Source organism: Pseudopipra pipra, chromosome 1 (genome assembly GCF_036250125.1).
Source record: "Pseudopipra pipra isolate bDixPip1 chromosome 1, bDixPip1.hap1, whole genome shotgun sequence".
Classification (NCBI taxonomy): Eukaryota; Metazoa; Chordata; class Aves; order Passeriformes; family Pipridae; genus Pseudopipra; species Pseudopipra pipra.
Window position 1 is genome coordinate 55,868,973 of NC_087549.1, and position 23,192 is coordinate 55,892,164.

Here is a 23,192-nt window from a genome sequence, read left to right on the forward strand (position 1 = left end):
CTTTGGAAAATTTCAGGCAAAATGGGTAACATAAATATAGATGGACAGGTATTTTTTTCTGCAGAGAAATTAAGATATTAGGAATAAAACACCAAGTTTTAGGGCACAAAGCATCTGATAACTGATTGAAATAGAATAAGGTTCTCCTTTCATGAACATAAGTACTCTCTTCGTTCCCATTTATGTGATACACACAAAAAAAGAGATTTCTTTAATTAATAAGCATACTAGTTTCAAGTATATCTAAGTCACTTAATTCTTACATTACACTGATTTTTGGTTAGAATTGGGCAACATTGTCAAAAATACCTTTGGAGATTATGTTTCTCTCTCCTTTAGACTGCACATGGCAGTTAGACGTAGTACCTATATTCGACTTTTGAAAGCCTCTGTGTCAGTAAGTGAAACTGCAGGGTATAATGAAAATGCTTTCAACTAAGATCAGTACCCATGTAAGTGTTCATATGCCTCCAAGTTATCCTCATACTAATAATGGCTTGTGTTTTCTGAACGTATCCATTCACTGTGGTTTTGGCAAAAGCGGTTTTTCAAGAAAGTCCCTTTCTTTCAACTGATGTTTAACACACTGTTTTAATAAATTGGTATCAGCTGGATTAAATTTTTACACTTTTTAGATGGTTGGGCTTTAGCTTTCGTGTTTGTACTTAAATAAATAAATTGAGATTGTGTATTCCATGTCTTTTGCTTTTATAAGCATGTCATTGCATAATTGCATAGGACTGCACACTCATGTTTTGACTGAGAACTTTTTTAACTCATGATTATTTTCTGTACATTCCTGATTAAACAAGTTCAGTGGATCTTCCTGTGTATATATTCACTTGATTTAAAATATTTTGACTCCCTACTAATAAAACAATAAATATACCATAGTAATGCTAATGCTAAATATCTTATTTATACATCTGAAAGCTATGAAATTTAAGAAGGCTTTCAGAAGAGTTTTATGGTCATCTATGATCTATGCAGGCCAGTAATATAGCACAGACACTTGTGGCTGTAGACATAAATATTGCATTTGGTGTCAGTAAGGTCATGAATTTCTTTGCTGCATCACAAATACTACTGATCACTTGGGAAGTTTTCAAAGAAACAGGAAACATTTCTAAGACTCCACAGTTATGCAGCCTATTTTCACAGTATAAATTGTTGAAAGGAAAAGAAAAAAAGTTAAGTAGAAGGAACATGTTCTCTATATTTATTCTATTAAGAAAAGCAAGGAAATAAAATGTGTATTAGGAAACTACAAGCTTGATACTTCATATAAACTATGATTCTGTGTTGTATACAGTATAGAATGAATTTTAGCTACAACTAATTTCAAAATACAGGAAAAATAGGGTCAGCCTTTGAATACCATCAGTTTGAATTAGCCTGGTAGAAGCAGTACTACAGTAAATTAAAGAGGAATTGCATGAAATATTGAATAGATTTTGAACATGGTATGAAAAAATATTATTTTATTTATGAAATTTATTAATTAATTCATTAAGAAATCACTTATGGGCCTGACTACAAGGCCAGATGAAGCTGCGAGGCTAGCTAAATCTTTGCCTGACTGAGGGTATCTGCATCACTAGGCTGCTCCGGTGTAAAGATAGATGATAGATAAATGATAGACAGATAGATAGATAGATAGATAGATAGATAGATAGATAGATAGATAGATAGATAGATAGATAGATAGATAGATAGATAGATAGATAGATAGACAGAGCTGCTGCTGGTCTGTACTTTTTCTTTCTGTCCTAGTGAGAAGTTAATAGATAGACAAAGATGAGGTCTCTGCCCTAATCTGGTGACCAGTTGATTGAACAAAGTTTAGTTCTGCCCAACTCCAGCACTGTAGAATGTCAGTAATGCCAGCAAAGAGCACCTCCTTTTCCCCAGGCAGCTTGGTGACGACCATGTCATACTCTTGGGAAGACGGAAGTAGCAATGGAGCATGAAAGGTTGCATTCCCAGAGGACTCTTTGTTTGCTCTATGTTGGAGCCTATGCGTGAGCCATGGTTGGAACTAGGTGTCACAAATTGAATGTATGGCTATTTTAATTTGCATATTTTTTTTGTCCTGACACTAATACTTAGTCAGCAGCAAAGAGGTGGTGTGGGAGTAAGATATGGACCAAGTCAAAGGTTATAACATTTGACTTCCGTCTTGAACTGCAACTAAACTTTTGGAACTGTAACAGCTGGTATTTTGTGTCTGAAGTGGCACAGATTACATGGTATCAGGCACAATGATTAGACTCAGTGACACTGGGTAATAAGTCAATTTACAGGTGCAATGCAGATAGTAATATGGAGGGTTTTGACAGATATATCCAAGAAGATTGCATTACACATTGTTATCTAGTGCAGAGCACTTGGAGACTGTAAATGCAGTTACGGTTAAAAAGTTGCTGGTGTATTTAACATATGAAAGTCAAATTTAAATCCTGACATTTTCAGCCTTTGCTGTAAGTAGAAAATATTTTGATATGTATTCCCAGATGGTTTGCACAATTTAGATATATTGCATATGTGGAGATTTGCAAGGAATTTGTATTCACCTGAAATGTCTATTTCCTTCTTGTGTCAAATTTGTAGTAATTGCAAAAAATTGGGCTAATCATAATCAGCTATATGAAATATCACTCAATATTGGGAAGAAAAGTGAAAATTTATGATGATAAAATTATTTCCAATTATGCTATATGGTATATATAAATAGTAATTTCTATATAGTGTTGCACGTTAAAATTTCTTAACAAAAGAAGCTGAGTAACAATAGATATGATAATATTTTGAAGACTAGCAGGAAATAGCAACAATTACAAAAATTCTTTCAATGGTTCTCATGTTTATGGAAACAGTGGAATGTTCCTGTGAAAAATCTGACACCTATCTTTTAAAGTTAGTAACTGAAATCATCATATATACACATCAATTGTCTTATTTAGCAAACACTTGGCTTATTTACAAGTAACTTTAATACTAACAGTGGATAACTTTTAATATTGACTTTCTTGCAGTCAAAGACTTATTTGCCTTTTCCTTATGGAGATATCTTTAAGTTACTTCTTTTCTTATGTCTGCCCAAAATTTTCTTTTATTTATCTAGTATGGATTCTTGCTCAGAAATTTCTTCTATCTACTCAAAGAATTTAGGAGAAAATCAATTGGAAAACATTACTCTGGAAACCCATTTTCTGTATAAATTTGGATGTGGCTTTGTAGTTAAGATACATTTCTGATTGGAATGGGCTGACTTCTACAAGAGTATAAAAATATAGACAGAGGTCGTAGGTCAGTCTGTAAAGTCAGCATTCTGACTGAGAATGGTGTGAAGATTCCTTGTGATGTGAGGAACCTTTAAGTGATGGGGAAGTTGTTTCTATCTAAAATTGTCACTTATGTATTTTTAGGAAGGAGCAAAGAGGTCAGGAAGGTAAAAAACATGTCTCTTTATCTTTTCTGTCTATCTACAGCATATTAAATCAGCTCCAGTGTTTCTGTTCAGATTTCTAGCCTGGTTCAATTCTCTGCAACTGAATAAAAGTTTCAATATCTTATGTACTAGAAAGTAAGGAGGCCATTAGTCTAGTTTACAGCCCTAGTTTTCTGTGAGGTACTTGTAAAGCTAGAGGCAGCTGGAAAAAAAACACAGAACCCTTAGGATGCTACTGATGTTATATTTCAGAATAATAAAATTAGAAAGTTTTGTTGGACAAAAACATTTGGGAACATTTCATTACTACTCCAACCATTAATCTACACTATCTAATTTAAACTCTTATGAGTATGTGAAGGTAAAGAACGAGTCGAGTTATATTACAGTCAGGATCGTGTAGCAGATTCTTAATAGTATTGGGTCACAGAAAATAAACTGATACTGCTGTAAAAATAAAGCCTTTATTCATATGCAAGGAATATAGGGATGTTTATCCTAAATTTGCTTCAATTTATAAAGGTCATATATAAGAAATATGCTTATTTCTCAGTTTGAATAGCAACTAAGATGTCAGTGGTTTGGTGTTTTCCCCCTGAAAGTTCTAACTTCTCCAAGCAAATTCTTAGTGGAAATAGGGGAAGAGGGGGAAGAAGAATGAAATCTCATTTCTTTCACAGTGTGGTTTCAATGTTATTTGTTGATTTGCCTCATCCCATTAAAAGTGTGAGAATATTTACAAATAAAAAGCAAATGACCAGAAATAAGGTAACTATCTCCTGTCGTGGTCCCAAACTATGTGGTAAAGCAAATCTTGAGCAATGTAATTTGCATATTATCATATTTTTTGCTTCTCATATGGCATATTTGGTTCTCATATGGCATCTTTATCAATGTTTTGTTCAGCCAAAGTAAATTATGATGTTTCATTTTAAATATCTAGTTTTCCTAGTGTCCCACTAAGCTTCAATCTAACCTGTAGACCTTGATGGTGAATTTCATGGCTCAGTTATACAGTTTATATAGGAATATTTTCCATTTTCAGTTTGACATTTGTTGCCTTACATGTTCAAGTCAGGTTAATGTCCAGTTATCCCACTGTGTTACTTCCCTCATTTATCCTCTGATGTATTACTAAAAATTCACCACTTTTTACACTGGCAGCTGGGTTTCTTTTCCAAAAGTTCTGGAGTCTCCTGGGGTTAATAAGTACTAGATCAGATAGACGCTTCTACTTGGGTTCCTCTAGAAGAAGGAAGGGATGGTTATTATATTCTAACTTAAGTTGGAGAGTGACAGGACTGTCCCAGTATTAAGGATTCTGGTCTGGAATAAAAAGGTACATAATCAAAAACCTGACAGATTTGGAATGTAAACTTGAACCTGTTGTTTTCCGATAGAGTTTTCAGACTTGTGCGGTCTGCTTGTGTACTTATTTTTAGTTTTAATTGTGGGCAAGTTTACAGTAATTCAAGTTGCAATTAAACTAAAATATAGGTAAATTTCTCAAGTTCACCTTTTTCCATTTCCATTAGTTTTTCTTCAAAAAAAGAAGGGTCTTAATTTTGACAGTTGTGAAGTTTAGCATGCCTGCAATATTACATACTAAAAAATCCTAGGTTATTCCTGCTTATATTATTGCATATTTGTTTCTTCACATTGACTCACTATAGGCTAAATTTCGTCTTCAAATATGTGTGCCAAAACCATGAATATTCTACTTGCTTTGTTTGCAATTAATGCAAAAGGTCTTCATCAGAAAAGCTGAAAGTTTTCTCGCTGAAATAAATGAAGACATGAAGACAAAGACGTGCACTATTATATTAAAGAAAATAACTATAAGAGATGGAATATTCTATTGTTTAAAGAAGAATGAAAATAAAAAGAAATATTTTTATAATTACAGAAGTAACTGTAGAAAGTAAACAAGTATCTTGTATGTGTCTCTTGGTATGTGATAGCTTGTACTTAGGAAAGGATACACAACTAAGTGGTATATGATCGACTGTGGAATTTCAACTTTATATCAATTGATATGTAGGCAGTAAGTATATCCACTGTCTTCACCCAATACCACTCTTGAACTTCCAGTCCACAAAAATAGGATATCAGTATGAAAAAAAATATTGGTTGATTGCTTTAAAAACATTTCCCAGTTGTAAGATGATAAAAGTGTGGAGATCCTAAGAGACCTATTTAGTCTGCATAGAAATAAAAGGTCAATTAGTGCATTGAACAATTTAATATAGATTGATTGCAAATGGAGTCTGAGTGTTCAGTGACACTATTGTGCCCCAGATCATAAAACTTGCATAAATTAACTAGAAATTGGGCACAATTGGATGTTTAGCTAAAAGGTCTCTTTGAATAGTTAGTTGAAAATAACTATACACCAGAGATTACTCATTTTCCATCTCAGAGATGGCAAAAGTAACATGTTACACAGAGAAAATTGAACACTGAACTATCTCATACATTTCTACAAGCAAGATCTTATTTTTAAGCACTTAAGTTCTGTTGATTTATGGTGAAATAGATTAAGATAAATTGGAAGAAATTGATCTATTCATAAAATCTGAAGTTGTATTCCTTTAACTTCCAGAGAGAGACTGCTTTGTATCTCTTCTCACTGTTGTGAAAATTAAGAGATAGATTGTAATTACTGACATAAAAGAGGCAAAGAGAGTGTAATTGAAAAAGAAATTCATACATATGTTAAGGGTAGCCGAAATTCATTGAATTTGCAAAATAACATCAAACTTTTTAAAATATACTTTATATATTTCACAGAGAGCTCTACATCTTTCTTTGCCTTTGCCAAACAGATCTATCCCATAGCCTTTTTTTTTTTTCTTTTAGACAGAGCAAGAGAACAGCCTCAGAACATAATTAATAACACAGGTTTAAGTAGACTTCCAAGTATTAGGGTTGCTTTGCAGGTCATCTACATTTTCAGCACAAATAAATTTCTTCCAACACTCAAAAAATATTCTACAGTGCAAAAAGGACATGGATTACTAGGAGAAGTAATAAACAGAGGGATTTTATAGTCTCAAACAGGAGAAATATCATAGTCAACTACAAATATCTTTCGATTGAGACCCAATTGATTTTTAAGTAAGTCTTCGGTGCATGACAGAATCTCAATGTGAATGGAATTCCTTTTTGCATTGAAACAAGCCTTGATCAAATCAGGTCTTTTTCTTATATGAGTAAATGATATGTCTGGAGAAGAGGTCCAATATACCAAAGCAGGGCTCCTCTGATTATGGCCAAACAGAAGGATCAGAAGCTCAGTTTGTTTTCTACAGAAGAAATAACTCTGTAAGGAGAAGTTGAAGTTGTAACTGCAATTTGAAAATTTTTATTCAACTTAAAGCACAAGGCAATTATTTTAGATTTTGGAGGTTTAAGCTTTTTTTAAATTTTTTTTTTAACTTTTTTTATTTTAATTTGTCTAGACAGATAAATTTTGTGACTGCAGAAGAAAGGCCACCCCCATAAAAAAAATATCTGATTTAAAAATGAAGAAGTGTTTTGGTATTGTCCCTTTTAATTTTGTCCAATGACTTTCCAGATTTTAAAAGTTTGGAAATATTTCCAGTTTTGTCAGAACTCAAGTTTTTTAAAATTTATTATTTAACAGAAAAGCTTGTTCTCCTCTTCCCAGTGTTGAGTTTCCCACTTGCAAAGGTCAAATAATTCATGCTACCAGTCCTACCTTATTAAATCTTATAATTAATTAAATGTTGTGGATATACACTCTGACATGACAAACAACTGCAGAAAAAGACAAAATGAAGTTTGCTATGTCACAATACAATAGGTCACTTTACCAGCATAGTTTTTTGTTGTGGGTTCAGCAGGGTGGAAGAGCTTATCTCTTCTGTAAAAATACCCATATCTAAATTTAAAATGACAATTTTGAGAACAGTCAATAACTCTTGACTTATGTTCTTACTATACAAGAAGTCTCATTACAATGAATGGTCCAGAAAGCTTTCTGTCCTAACTCTTTCATGGGACAAAAATGTCATACAGTGAATTGTAGCTGAGAAGAGAATCACTCCATTCTATGGCAAATGAAAATTAAATCGTTGTTGCTGTTGGAAGTCCAGTGATCAATTTCAGCCAGAATTATACAGTGTAGAGAGAAAAATTAATTTCCAAACGTTCCCATTGCTTAGAAGTTTCCATGGATTCCAGAAACTCTTAGTGGAATCAAAGAAAAGAAACTAGATGGGGTACAGGTGACCATGATGATAGATTGAGAAATTAGCTTCTTTGCTAAAAACCATGTATCTCAGAGGGAAAAATATCTCAGATTTGTAAAATCAAGTTCTTTTCAAATTTCCAGGTGCTTTCAGAGTTCAGTTATGATTTTCTTAGCAGTCTGAATTTCTTCTAGGTCATATGAAGCCAGGTCTTGCAACTGGAGATGTAAAATCCTGAAATGCAAATAAATATAGCACACTGACATAATGAAGCAACTCTTTTTACCTTTAAAGTTGCATGTTCTGTAATGTTGCCTATTTATGCATTTACTTAGCGAAATTTAAAAGGAATATAAGATTGATCCTCATATCTGAAAGTTAATTCAAAATCACAGGGCATTATCATTAAACCCTGTTCTTTTTAAAAATGTCCAAATAAACTGCTACAAGAAGAAGAATTGTAAGAATAAATACATCACAGGCGGCTATTGTGTGTTTCCATTTATTGCCTTTAAAAGTATGATTGAACCTTACATTGCACTGGTCTCATTTTCTCTTCCTTTTCATTCTAAAATTTTGTAAATAAAGGAGGCTGTTATAGAAATATACTAGTTCTTTGCCCACAATATCAGTTTTCATAGCATTATCTTGTTGACAAAATAATTTAACCTATGTTTTTATCTGATCTGCTTGTCTAGGATATTCTCACAGGAGACTACAAACCAGCTGGAAAAAATGTTCCCACAATGTATTTGTACAACTAGACATGACCCACTAGGCAAATTGGTGACTGATTTAATATTTCTCTGAATACCTCAATGACATCATAATGAAACCATAATAAGTCGATACCATCCCCTCCTTTTTTTTACAAGTTTATAGATGTTGTAAGGTCACCATCCCTCCTTTCACCGTTCACCACTTAAGCAGTGCACTGTCTGTCCTGTGGAGTCCTAGATCGGTCGTCACTCAAAAGGCACATTAAGAAATCACGCTTTGTTTAATCCCCGTATACTCTTTCTAGATTGTAGTGGGTTTGTAACCCTCCTTGGGAGGGAAATGGAACTAGGATAGGTCACCTGATATATATTTTACCAATAAGCTATTCCATACCATGTTACGTCAGCTCAGATATAAAGAGACAAGAAAGAAACATGTGAAGGACCAGGAATCAGAATGGGAACAATTTCAGAGGTGGAAAAAGGTGTACAGCGATTGAAAAGACTTTATGATACAGACTTTACAGTTATTATGTATATACACATTGTATGTTTCCCCAGAATTTGTATCTCCCAGGCATGCTCAGGCTTGTCCACTTCCCTGTTTTCCTGTTGATTGGCTGGAGAAGCTGCAGAGAGGAGGCAGCCTCCATTCGCCCTTTCCTTTCCCGGTTCCTCCCACATTCCTTCCTCTTTTGCCTGTGTCCCTATCCCGATTTGTTCCCCCATTTGTCTGTCTCATGCTCCACCCCATGTTCTGGCCCTTTCCCCGCCTGAACTGATAAAAAATCCTGTGCATGCCTCAATAAAATATTCCATCTGCACCCTACCTTGTCTCCCAAACCCATCTGTGCTGTGTCACGGCCCCATCCCCCCTCGGACCATGGCATAAACAACTTCCTTCTTCTCTTCCAGGACAGTTGCATGGGATAGATGGCTGGTTTTGGAGGAGGAAAACACCTTTAGTGGGAAGTAGTCTTTACTGTTAATTTTCTGTGTGTGTATAGTGCTTATAGTTCTCTTTTTCTTCTCTGTGTAAATATAAAACCTCCTTTCTCAGCAGTTTTGGTTTGGCAAGTTTTTTTTCCTTCCCCCCTTCCCTCCTTCTTCTCCCTCTGGTGGGTGTTGAACGGAGTCTCAGTGGACACCGGGCGTTCAGCCAAAGTAAATGATAACATAGATTTATTACATACATAATACTTTTCAAAATAGAAGTGCTTCATGGTACTTACATACTGAAATATTTGTTGTGTTTGGGGTTTTTGTTGTGGCTTTTTTCCTAATAGGTATCATTGTAATCTCAAAATACAAAGTATTCATAATTGTCCAGAGTACATGCTGTAAGATTTACATTCACTCCAAGGTGATGATTTTTATCTATATTTATGACATTATTAGATTCTGGGAAGATAAATCAATTTACAGTGGGCAAAACTGGGAAGTTCAAGTTATTAATCACTAGACATACACAACGAGTGGCTGTTAGCAATCAATTGAAGAGCAAATATTTAATTTCTGAGGTTTTTCTCCTCTGTGTAGCACAGATTAGTTATGTTGTTTCCCAAAGCTCTCTGAAAGGCAAATTTGTCTTTAACTGTCTTATTATGAATATGAAACACTGTAGCTTGCTGGCAGGTCACAATTTTTCAAGATCAACATTGAACTGTATGTATGTGTGTGTTTCTTTTAATCATCTATTTCTTTTAATCTTCTTGATCACAGTGATTCTGCAATGGGAAGAAATAACCTCATCATTTTTCAGGAACATCACACAGAGTTCTTTAGAAAAGCACTGTTATGTGTATCTGCTTTTTACTTTAGGCAACTTCAAAACAGTTTTTTATAGAATGCAAATTATCTCCTTTTTCATAATTAACAATGGTCCTTTCTTTTCTAATTTCTTTTTGTCTTGTCATTCACTGAAGCACTAAAAGTAACACAAGGTTCATGCTGGCTTATTAAGTGGGACTTCTTGTCACATAATAGTACATATGTAAATTTCTGAAAGATATGAACCTAATAATTCATCTTATATATTCATCATATATATGTAATGAGGAGATATATATTCTTCTTTATATCTTTGCAGCCTTCTTTACATTCTAAGAAGAAAGACAACAAAGTCTAATTCAAGCTATAGCAAAATCACTAATTGCAAAAGATTTAATTAGTTCAGTTTATGGTGCACAAATTGCCTGCTTTGGAGGAGTTTTTTAGGTCAAGAAGATTTAAAGGTGGTGTAAAGGTTTGTAGTGATAAAATAGTGTAAGTTATGTTGAAGATCCAATATCTGGTTTTGAATATTCACACTTGCAAGTAGAGCAGTGAATGTGACACTGAATTCAAATTAATCTGGGAATGTCATCAGTTTGCATAAATACCTGACTGGAGGGAATAAACAGAGCCAGACTCCTCTGTGTAATTCCCAGTGGCAGGACAAGAGGATAGGAGCACAAAAATTATGTCTGTATATGAGATACAGATATCTACCAACACAAAAGGGAAACATTTCATTGGGTCCTGAATATATTTTTTACCAAGATGTTTAAAAAGCTGAAGCTCCTCTCTGTCCCAGAAAAATCAAGTAACCAATTTCATAATAGAAAAGTATTTTTGGAAGGTGTACCTTTCCAAACCTTTACTGTAAAGTTGTCAAGCAATACAGTCTTATTTTTCCCTTCACTCAATACCCAGACTCATTATTGCCAACAAGCAAAATGCACTACAGAGTTTCATGCACCAAGGTATCAAATTCTGGCCACTAGCCACAGGATACCACAACAACTGACAGTGGTTTGATATGCTTTTCTGAGTAGCTATTGCTGTAACTGTTTGATGTCTAATAACAGGTCAGAAGACCTGTCTGTAAAATACAAACACTGCATTTGACTAGAGAAAGTCTTTTATTCATTCTAAAGTCATGGCTGAACAGTGGCTTTAGGAGGAAAATGTTAGTAGAAATGGCACAATAAAACACGTGTAACTGGCAGCTTCTAAAGGGGGAGGAAAGGTTGTAATTAGAATTAAACATAGACCTTGCATTAGAAGATTATCACCTCATGGCTTTAGAGAAATTTCTATTGAAAGAAAAAGCTACTATTAAAATTATTTTTTGTACGTGTTGGTGTGTTAAACTGTATTTCATTTTCTTTCACTCTTCTGACGTGTGCTAAGAGAAATTGCAGAGATATGTTTTAGGCCTCTCTTGTAGTTTTCAAGTCATCACCTTTGAACCTGTCCTTCCTCTGACACAAACTCCAGGAGTCAATTTATACAAAACTTCTGATAGGAAAACCTCTAAGCACAATTTGAGGACAATCCCTATTCAAATAACAGCTGAGAAAATACAGATTCCCTAAGTCCTCCAGTTTAGAGAACAGCTTGAAAAAGCAAATATGAATGAAACTTGGCACAGGAAAGCATTTTGGCTTAAACAGGCCAATGAAGGTCTGCTATGCAGCCAGCATGGAAGCTGTACTTAGCTAACAGGAATAGTAAAGAACTTAGTACTGTGTACATTCATTTTCAGTTTGTCTTAACAATCCAAATTCATAGGTAATTTTTTCCCTTCATTTCTTGAAACCATAAAGAGAACCAGTGCAATGTGTATAAAATTAATCCATAGTCAATTGAAATCAATCATAATGTAAAGAGATAATATGTGGAAATGGGCTTAATAATAAATAAAAGATGTCTTATTTGAAAATTAACATTTTAGATGTATTTATATATCTACAAAACTGATTGGAAAGGTCAAAACCAACAACTTAAAAAAGATGAAGACCCAGAACTCCTGTGCAGCTCCACAAGACTAGCTGAAGCTGAGTACCAATCACAGCTATGAGAGAAAACTAGGGTCTTAGAAATTTTGTATTGTAACAACATCTCTCAGGCAAAATTGCATCTCCATTTTTGTCCAGTAGTTGTCCAGGTGTCAAAGCTATCACCAGATCATTAATAAACTCTGTTGACACTGTTGGCAAGAACAAGAGGGGTAAGATGTCTTCAGTATTTCATGCAGACCACACTGGCACAGTATCAGTACTGTCTTCTCAATTAAATTGTTTAGCTGAAAACAAGTATCTAAACATATTTAAATCATCTGTTAATGAACAGGTGGATATTTTTATGCACAAATGGTGTGTAAATGCACAGCTGCATCAAATGAAATCTGCAGCCATGCCCATTAATATTGCCTGATTTAAGTGAAAAAAAAACAAAACAACAGTCACAGAGAAACAGGAGAAATCCCTGGGAAGATAAAGATTTGCAAATTCCACTTGAAGCTTGTGATTGCAGGGGAAACTGTTATAGCATTTCTTAAGACAAAGTTACATGCACTTCATGTATGACTGGTCATCTCCTTCAACTTGAGAAAAGGAAAAAGGTGACGTGTTGAAAAATCTCCCCCTTACTAGTATTATGATTATGAAGTAAATTCCTTTGTACCCAAACCAATGCTTTTTTTTCTTGTCCTTGAAAATAACCTTGGTGAGGATAGGCCCTCAAAGAAGGACTCAAACTTTTTGTCAGACGTCCATTGGAACACTACCTCGTGCAAAAATGTTGTGCCTTGGTTTTGTTTATTAAGATGTTTATTGTCATCCATGTTTAAAATATTTCCTTTGTCAGTGATGTTTTCTTAAAATCTTGAGTTTGATTTCAAGCATATGTAGTGTGATAAGTACAGCCACTGACTTTAACATACAAGAAAAAAATGATGAAAACTGTTTGACTTTGCTCTTTATTTTATAACAAAAAATATTTTCTTAAGATCAAAATATATACCATCCTTGATGTATTTTAATACTTTGCTTTGAGTTGTCCTTTTCCAGGATTATATTTCTAGTTTGCTATTAAAGTTCTCTAGAAAGGAAGTCCGCCTTTAATTTTACACTTGCTTATGCAGGTGGAGGATGGAGTACTTAAGCTCCACTCTTTGACATCTCCTCTGCTTTTCTTTCTCCTCTACATAATGCCTATTAAATGCTCATTCCAAAGTGTGAAGCCTTAACATTAATGCCTGACCATAAGGCTCCACTGAACTAGATAATAAGAATTATTATAGAAGTAATAATTCCTAAGATAGAGGTGTCTGTGTATGTCAATACACCATTCCAGTGTACCAGTGATTTGGGTGATATGAGCAGCTAAGAGGTGGCCTTGTTAGAAGGGGGAAATTACTGAACAAAAGAAAATGTCTCCTGAAAAATGCTTAATGGGAAAATCTTTGCCAGTCTGGAAACTGTTAGCTGGGGAACCAAGCCTAGGAATGAAAAAAATCTTTGAAAAGTGCAGCTGACACCCTTGATATATAGCTGGGGTTCCTAGAAAATAGAGGCATCCTGATATACTGCAGATATGCACAAAAAACCAAGAGACTGTAGCAGCAACTTACCATCTCAGAAGGTAGATATAGTCTGACCTAAAAACTTATCTGGAAAAAAATAGAAATCATAACTATCCATTGGCTGTTATAGGTGAAAAAATAAAACTAAACACCATTTATTGACTGGTTGAAGTGATTGTGACATCTTATGCCTCTATGATATGAAAAGGACTCGATTTTTATGCAAAATGAAGCCTTTCTCTCTGAGAACTTTCCATGCTGCCCATAACTGTCCTTACATAAACTTTCTGTGACATCAGGGACTGTCACTGGAGATGCCTGACTGATTCTAGACTCAGCAGCATGGAACATGGTTTGTTCATTTTGTCCTTCCACCTTTGGGATAGGTGGGCCCCTCTTTTGAATTGGTTTGTCTTCTCCTCTGGGATGGATAAGTCTCTTCTGAAATCTGCCTAATATGCTTGATACAGGTACTATATATCCATGTAAGCAATCTATCATAAGTATATCTACTGTTCTAATTGTTGATAAATTGCTTCACTAAGTAAGTTCCTAGTAACCTGTTGTACTATGGACCTGTCTGTTTGTTGCTGTTATTGGTTGTTGCTATATGATTGATCATTGCCATACTACTTATTGATACTATGATATTGTTTGCTGAAAGTAATTTGTGATAACATGTATATATATAAAACTCATGTGTATATACATATTATTAATATATACATATTATTAATCATAGGTATATGTGGTAGTCAGAATATTTATGGTAGTATACTTGCTCATGGAGGTTTTTTTGCAGTATTTGTGACAATCTAACATAATATAGAGAAATTTAGTGGATAAAAGCCTCCATGTCCTTGTGTATTACAAAATCCAACAATATATTAACACTACAGCTAGTAAAAAAAATTTTCAATATTTCCTTTATTTTTAAAGCAGTTTGTGTCAGAAAGAATATTAAATCAGTACTTTGTGTTTTCTTTGCCTCCGTAAAAAAGCGTAAGTTTCTACTTGAAAGTGGTTTAAAGAGAATAATATTCAAAATTTCATTTTTTAAGAAATAGATTCAGAATTACCTAAGGAACTTTAATTTCTCATCTCATTACTACTAAATCTATTGGTTTAACCTTTATTTCTTTTTCCCTCTATCTCACTATACATGTACAAAGCAATGAGTGTGAAAAGACTAGATTGAGAGAGTTATGATAAGTCATGAAAATAATGTGGAAAAGATCAACATAACTTCCCTTTTCTAATGGACTAGGTGAAAGATGGATGAGAAGTATTTTGGGATCATCTTTATCTACTGATGCCTCCCAAAAGGTCTGTTAGAAAACAAGTGCTGTTACTATTGACTTGTTCTGATTCTTCTACAGGGAAAAAAACTATATATATTTTGATTTTCTAACTTTTTTAGCATGAGCTTAGCTACAATTTTCCAGGCTTTTAATGTTGCTTCAACAAGATGTGTTTCCTAGTAAATCCAGGTCATTGTTCTTTTGTCTCACTTTTATTAATTTTTTTAGCATTACCTTTGAAAATCATAAGTACGTTCCTTGTGTCTGTGTTTCTGCGTGTGTAAGTTGTTTACAACATGCTCATCTGAAGAAGATTTTATAGTGGAGTTCCAAACACTTTAAAATAGAGGTTTATAATAAAAAAACTGATAGACCTTTTAACTAGATCCACACTAACACTCACCACTTTTTAAAGTAGAAGTAATAGCAATCTACAGACTGTGTCTCAAACAATACCATAAAATTTGAAATACCATGAAATGAATTTTTGTTTATTTACTTTATAGCGTTACAGCAATGATTTGTGAGTTGAATCTGTTTTCCACAAGTTTTAGCAGCTCAAAGATTAACTCTAGTATAGCTTCATCTGTTTATGCATATTAGTAGATCTGGTTTTCCTGTATCAATATATTTACATGTTATGCACCTGTATGTTAAAGTCTACGTTTCAGATTTAGCTCCTAAAATAACATGATACGATTTTATTAAACACAATCAAAGCATTCAGATGTTTTCTTTACAGAAGAATCCCAGAGGTTTAAATCAGATGAGAGTAAGACTATGTGTGTCTCTTAAGGGTTTGCTCTATTGAAAAGTTTTGTAGCTAAATTTAGAGCTAGAGGTAAAAATAAAGCACAGTAATGATTTCTATTACCTAAATTTCTGTCTACCCAGCTACTACCAGGTGAAGATATGTTAGGTCACTGTTCTTCAAGGGTCCAACAATGCAGGGGCAGCTGGATTGAAAAGATGACAGTAGCACAGGACTCCTCTCCCTGCATCCAATCTGATTTGGAGATAGCTTCGAAGGGGAAGCTCTGGCAACTTGCTCAAATTATCAGTTTCCCTGTCTATTTATATGTCACTACTAAAATATTGTCATATATGCCACAACCATGGCATAATGCCTACTGTAGCTATTCCGCAGTAGGAATTTATTGATACGATTTGTTTACATATAAACTCTTGGGAGAAAAGAGTGTATTTTGAGGAAGGACTCATTTATCGATATTTAACCATCTAAATATCTAGTCTACTGTAGTCATCTGGGCTCCTGATCTGCCTACTAGAGAAAGAAGATTTTAATAAATTTTTTTTAACAAATTAAACATATCTAACATGCTAAGAGAGGAAAGGAAGATCTGCTTTTAAAGTTGCTTCTGGTATATTTAACATATTTAACTAAGGATAGGTGAGAGGAACCGTGATTATAACTAATACAGAGAGTTCTGCTCATGATTTATAGATCTTTATAAATCTTTATAGATATGGTAATAGTTAAAATATTTTTTTAATTATGACTCTTTGCTGAATGATGTGACTAAAGGTACAGTTTACTTATGTAATTATATCTACTACTTAACAATTTCTGGTTTTGAATCATTGAATATGCATGTCTCCAAGAAAAGATTTTTTTTTTTGCAGAGTTGCTAAGTGATAAAAAGCATAATTTGTTTGGGTTTGTTCTTTGACATAAGTTCCATGCAGTAGTTTTTCCTAACATGCATACATATATGTCAATCTTGTAAATAATGACCATTTCAAATATACAAAGTGAATCTTGTAGTAAGCAATGGAAGTTTTATAAATAATTGTGAAAATAGACACAAAAGCCTCATCTTGCTGAGGTCACTGAGAACTTTGCAGCAGGTAAAATAATGTATCTAATAATTAGTAATGAGTCGTGTTTCTAATAATGATGTTTTCATTCTGATAGTATTGACTGTTTCTCTGGGCTAACTACCATCTACATCTGAAAAGTGATTTAATCTGTTCTCGTAAACACCACTGGCTGTACTCTGTGTCTCAAATGAAAAGTGCTTTATTAAATTAAGTACAAAATTATTTTGCATTTTGAATTCTATTGTTCCTTGAATGAAAAATGGCAACTCTTTTTTTCTGTTCTTCGCTTTTTAATGTATCAGTGTAATCTATGGTCATCTCAGAAATACCCTTTCCTGATAATTTGTCTAAGGAAACAGTAAAGCCTTGACATCTGATGATTAGTTGGTGTATTAAAGAGGGTTATTTTTGTACCATAAAATCATATATACCTAAGTAAATGCAGACTCTGCTACATTAAAACCACCTCATATTGGATATATAGGAAGTGTGCATATGTGTACGCACACGTGTATGCGTGTATATTTATGAATAGTCTCTGCTTTCACAGGCAAAAAAAAAAATAACTGTACAAATTTAATTCAAGGTATGTACTGAAGATACAGCAAACCACTTCCATTTCTTTCAGAAGAAAAATAAGAGGGTAGAAAAGAAACAGAACTGTTTGTTTCATTGGCAGTATTGCGTTTTTCCTCTGAAATGAGAAGGGTTTTAAAATAATGACTATTTTCCAGTCATAGGAAACCTGTTGCAAAGAGTATGGTTTATTGATGATCTAAGGGAATTATAAATTTATAGAGTTATAAATAACACTCACAGGATTTTCTTACACAAAGTTGAAGTTGCTGTGCTTTTTGAATGATAAATAAACAATTATTTCTATAAAGTGCTGCAGAAATTAATTTAAAAACAGATGATTTTGTATAGATATTGAAATGCTCTATTTTGATCTCATGATTCTAGAAGACTAAAAGGAAAAAACAATTCTGTGATTGCATATAGTAGTTAAATCCATTCAATGGCAGAAGATATCCATTTTAACCTATTTTAAAATAAGAAATCTTTGAAAGAATTTATTGAAATTTGCTTAATACAATTAATTTATTACTAGTATTTTCCTAAGAACTAATAATAAATTGTTCTTCTTTGAAGCATGATAACAGCACAGGGTAAGAGAAATAGCAATATTCATTAAAAATGTTTTATTGATTTTTTATTTTTATTTTTTTTTAATTCTCTTTCATAATCTTGTCTTATTTGGCATCCTTTTATTTTAACTTTTTTAAGTTTTATGTTTTGCCTTTTTGTTCCAAAAGAGCTTTGCAACCATAAAGACGTGATAATATTAATAACCTTGAATTTTATGAATTTATCTTTTCTTAAGGAATAGAGTTCTTTAGAACTACTGAACTATTAAATGCATAGTCTCTCTCACAATTAATTTCTATCTCTAATACATCTGCTGCTTCCTGATTTCTTATCAAGCTACAAATTTCATGGTTTGTTCATGAACTTTCTATGGAGATTAAATAATTTAATTCTTTTAAAACAAGTAGCACAAGTTAGAAATCTTTGCAAAAATCAACTATGCATTTATTTTTCTGTCCACCTGTTCATATTTTGTTTGATGAAGGCCATTAATATTTGTTGTTTCTGTGTGCTTGTTTTTTAGGGTTTGTTTGTTTGTTTGTTTTTAATTGTGATTAGTAGAGGACAAATTATCTTTTTCTTTTAAAATTAAATTTGTCTAAAACTTTTAGTATGAGAAATATACATATATATATATGCATGTACATATATATACACTTTTTTATTAGGTACTTCAGAAATAGAAGTCAAGTCAAAGTAGAAACGCAAGTAGGTTAAGAACAGCACAGCGTGAAATAGAGATGCATATACATATACATATTCATTTCAATTTTTGGAAAGGCAGACAATTGAAAATATCCAAAATTTGTATTATAAAACATTCATTACCGTCACCATCAAAAATAACTTCTAAGGTTTTTCTTGGGTTCTCTGAGAGTTTTGCTTGACTTCACTGTTGAAATTATGCTAGAAATAAGTTTTATGTAAATACATCATTAGGGAGAACTCTGTGATTATACAGAACAGATGAAAACTTACACTGCACTGTACAGTATCAAAGTAATGTCCTCTGACCACAGACTGTATGTGGTAATATAGTACATAAATATGAACTTTGGCTTGGGTGGCAGGAGAGGTCACAGATTAGGTATGTAGGCCATTAGTGTTTAATGTCAAGTTTTGAGCATCATTATGGTACTGTGAATGCTGTTCTTGCTTTTTGATGAAAGAATTTCTGTATTGTAATCAGAATCAATCTGTAATTGATTCAGACTATTTGCATTACTTCTTTCCAGTGATTGGTTTCTACTATTTAGCATCATTTTTTTAATATTCAATATTATTTCCCACTTAATTTTTACATTATTTTAAGCTCTATCTTATTCTGAATTCTGAATCTGTAGAGTATATTCTTTAAACTCATTTTTGATAGACTTTATCCTATCTTAGGCACCTAAAATTTGGATAAACAGTTAAGTGTGAGCAAGACATTTAAGGCTGACTCTATGTATACTTGTGTTCCTTTTCATTTACTGTAAAGGTATCCTAGGATAACTACTTTAGATATTGAAGTGGGTTTCTGTGGTTGGGTTTTGGTAGGTGGGGGGCTACAGGGGTGACTTCAGTTAGAAGCTGTTAGAAGCTCCCCCTGTCCTGTGGAGCCAATGCCAGCCGGCTCCAGGTCAGACTTCCTGCTGCTGACCAAGGCCAAGCCGATCATGAGTAATAGTAACGCCTCTGTGATAACATATTTAAGAACAGAAGGTTGTGGCGCAGGAAGAATTCCAGTCAGGGAAGAGCGGAGTGAGAATGTGGGAACAACAAGGTAGACACCAAGGTCAGTGCAGGAGGGGCAGGAGGGGCAGGAGGTGCTCCAGGCGCTGGAGCTGAGGCCCCTGCAGCCCGTGGTGCAGCCCATGGTGGAGCAGCTGTGCCCCTGCAGTCCATGGAGGACCATCAGGGTGTAGAGACCTACCTGCAGCCCATGGAGGAGCCCATGCTGGAGCAGGTGGATGCATGAGGGGGACTGTGACCCCGTGGGAGGCCCAGGAGGGAGCAGGGTCCTGCTGGGGACCTGTGGCCCATGGAGAGGGAAGCCCACACTGGAGCAGGTTTTTCCCGGGTAGAACTTGTGGCCCCTGTGGGGGACCCACGTCAGTACAGCTCATTCATGAAGGACTGCACCCCATGGAGAAGTGACCCACGGGACAGCAGTTTGGGAAGAACTGCTGTTCAAGGGATGGACTCATGCCAGAGAGGCTCATCAAGGGCTCCTCTCCCTGAGCAGCAGCAGAAACAACAACTGACTGCAAGCTCCATTCCCCATCCCCCTGAGGGAGACGAGGTAGAAAATGGAAGGAAGGAGGGGTGGGGGAAGGTGTTTTTAAGACTGTTTTCTTTCTCACTCTTTGGCTCTTATCCTGTTAGTAATAAATTTAAGTACTATCCCCACTTTGAGTCTGTTTTGCCTGCAAAGGTAATCAGTCACTGACCTCTCCCAGCTGTTATAATAATGAAGAACCTAAAATATTTCACCAAACAACTGATCTATAAAGCAGTCCTGTGCTTTATACAGTTCAGTGCTTTTATTACAGTTTTGCGAAAGCTCTATAGTACCACTGACTCCAATATTACAAAAAAATACATGTCTTAAATTTAAGACCTAATAATACCAGTTAACTGAAAGACTAAAAAATTCTACAAAATGTTCTGGTATCAGCATTTCTAGAAAGTGAATTGACAAAAATTAGTTATGATGATATAGACAGAGGAGATAAACCCATTCTGTTGGTACATTTTTGTCTGAAGTGTCATCCAGGGATTCAAACTGTATCCTTTAATCTGTAGTTACTTTGTCTCAGGGTTTTTTCAGGTTCCATATTCATGTATATCTGGATATGATTTGCTCAGCTTTCATTTCAGATTTTGTAATCCAACATGTAGCTGGTCTAACAAACCCTTCTGAAAAAACTATGTAAGAGCTACACTTATCATTGAAAATTTTCTTTTCAATATCCTTATTTGCTCTATTTATTTTATGTTTCTAAATGGAAGTTAATTTCTGTTGTGCAGCATCAGTTCAGATTTTATAATCAATACACAGTGAGGAAAACGTGAATACATTTTACTATTGATTTTGGTTTATCATTTACGTTTCAAATTAATCCTTCCATTTATTCATTTTCAGTTAATACCCATTTCTGTTGTTAACAGAAATACACCTTCTGCCTCAGTGCCTTGATTCAAAATGTTTTGCAACATTAACTTGAAATCATTATATTATTCATCACATACATTGTCCAGAATATTATACTAAATATTGTGAAATAAATAAAATCATACAGGAATTTGCTTCATGTTGAGGTGGTAAGTTTCTGTTATTCTGAGATAACCACAGTGCAGTAGAAAAGTTTTCAGCTCTTTTTTTAGCTTTTGAATGAGTTGTTTGTTCATGGAGGCACTGTCACGATGCTGTTTTCTGTCTCTTAAACTAGATCCATGCCCCCCCCCCAATCTTCTTATGTTGCTATTCTCTTTCTTGTAAAGTTGGTTTGTAAAGTTCACATGTGAACAGTGCCCACTGCTTTTTTCTGCTGAACACAAGATGAAATTTGCAGAGTTCTCTCTTCATATGCTTGGAGGATCTGTGTGAAAGGACAACTTCTGCTTCCAAGTCTATGCAAAAAATAGGTATGAAATTGTATTTTGTTTCCTTATCCAAACAAAAGACATAAGAATATGTGGTGGATTAAGGATGACTCATTGACAAATTCCCACCCAGGTGCTCATTCACTCTCTCCTCAACAGGACAAAGTGGAAGGTAAGACAGAAAACTCACAGGTGTAGATGAAGACAGGGAGATCACTTATAAATCACCATCACAAGAAAAGCAGACTTGATTTGGAAAAGATTAATAATATAATTTATTGTCAATTAAAAACAAAATAGGATTGTGAGAAAAAATGTTGAAACCTAAAACATCTCTCCCCAACTCCCTTCTTCCAGGGTTCAACTTCATTCCTTCATTTCTGACATCTGTATCTCCTCCTGCTCCTGAGCAGCAGCTGTGAAAGAAAGAGATCATGAAATGTGTCTTTCAAGTATAAGTTTTGATTTCCAGGACAGCATGATTAGAGTACATCAAAAAACCTCTACATTCACTGCGGAGGAGATAATTATCATCTTTTTCCCCTTCTCTTGAATTGAGAAGAACTCTGTAGGCAACCACATCCTGGTAATTTCAGAATGAGGGTCCTACTGTGGAAATCATGTTAGGAGAGAAACTACAGGACAAGAATATTGAATCCATATAATTTTTATTATAGAAATAGTATAGGGGAAGATAATGAAACTTCAAATGCTTAAAGCTACATGCATATTTGAGTGCATAGTGAAGCAGATGTGAAAATCTGGGGCTGAGATGGGGAATGTGGTGGGATGTGAGGCGGTTACTGTGGTAAATACCTTATATAACTTCTTCCACAATCACAGAGGAAGTTCTGGCTTTGCCACCTGATTATTCTTGATCTTGTTTTGAGGTAGGTATAAAATCCTTATGAAATCAAATATAGAGAGGAAGCTTATAAAAATGTGGGTTTTTTGATTGCAGTCCATGAAAACACATATGAACATAAGGACTAAGAATGAACCAAGTCCTAAGAAACTAAGTGTAGGACTTCTTCTTAAATCATTGCTCTGCAGTGTTTGTATCCTGGAGGGCAGGTGTCATAATTTTATAGGAAGTGGTGAGGCAGTAGCAACACTATTTTTTTATAGGTATAAAATCTAGTTAGGAAGGTGCAAGAAAAGACATGTGTATTTAAGATCAACTGTTACATGCTGTGATGTATAATTTATAGGAGAGATGTCCAGAATAGTGGATGAATGCTTGTAATTCAAGCCTTTGAAGCAATAATTGAATTATAAATAATACAGTTTGACTATGTTTTAATAGTGTTGATTTGGGATGAAAGGAGTTCAAGGCATATCCACTGATAATAATAAAAATTTATGTGTGTAGGATGAAATATTTCTGGATTATGACTCAGAAAAATAGCTTTAAATATTTGTTTCCTAAAGACATTGACTGCTTAGACCTGAGAACTGAAATTACAGACTCCTGGAAGCAGGTGTTATGCTAGATCTGTTTTAGTATGTCAACCAAAATGGAGTGATCTTGATCAGGGCTTCCTATTGCAAATACACAGATAGAGAAAGAAATAGAAA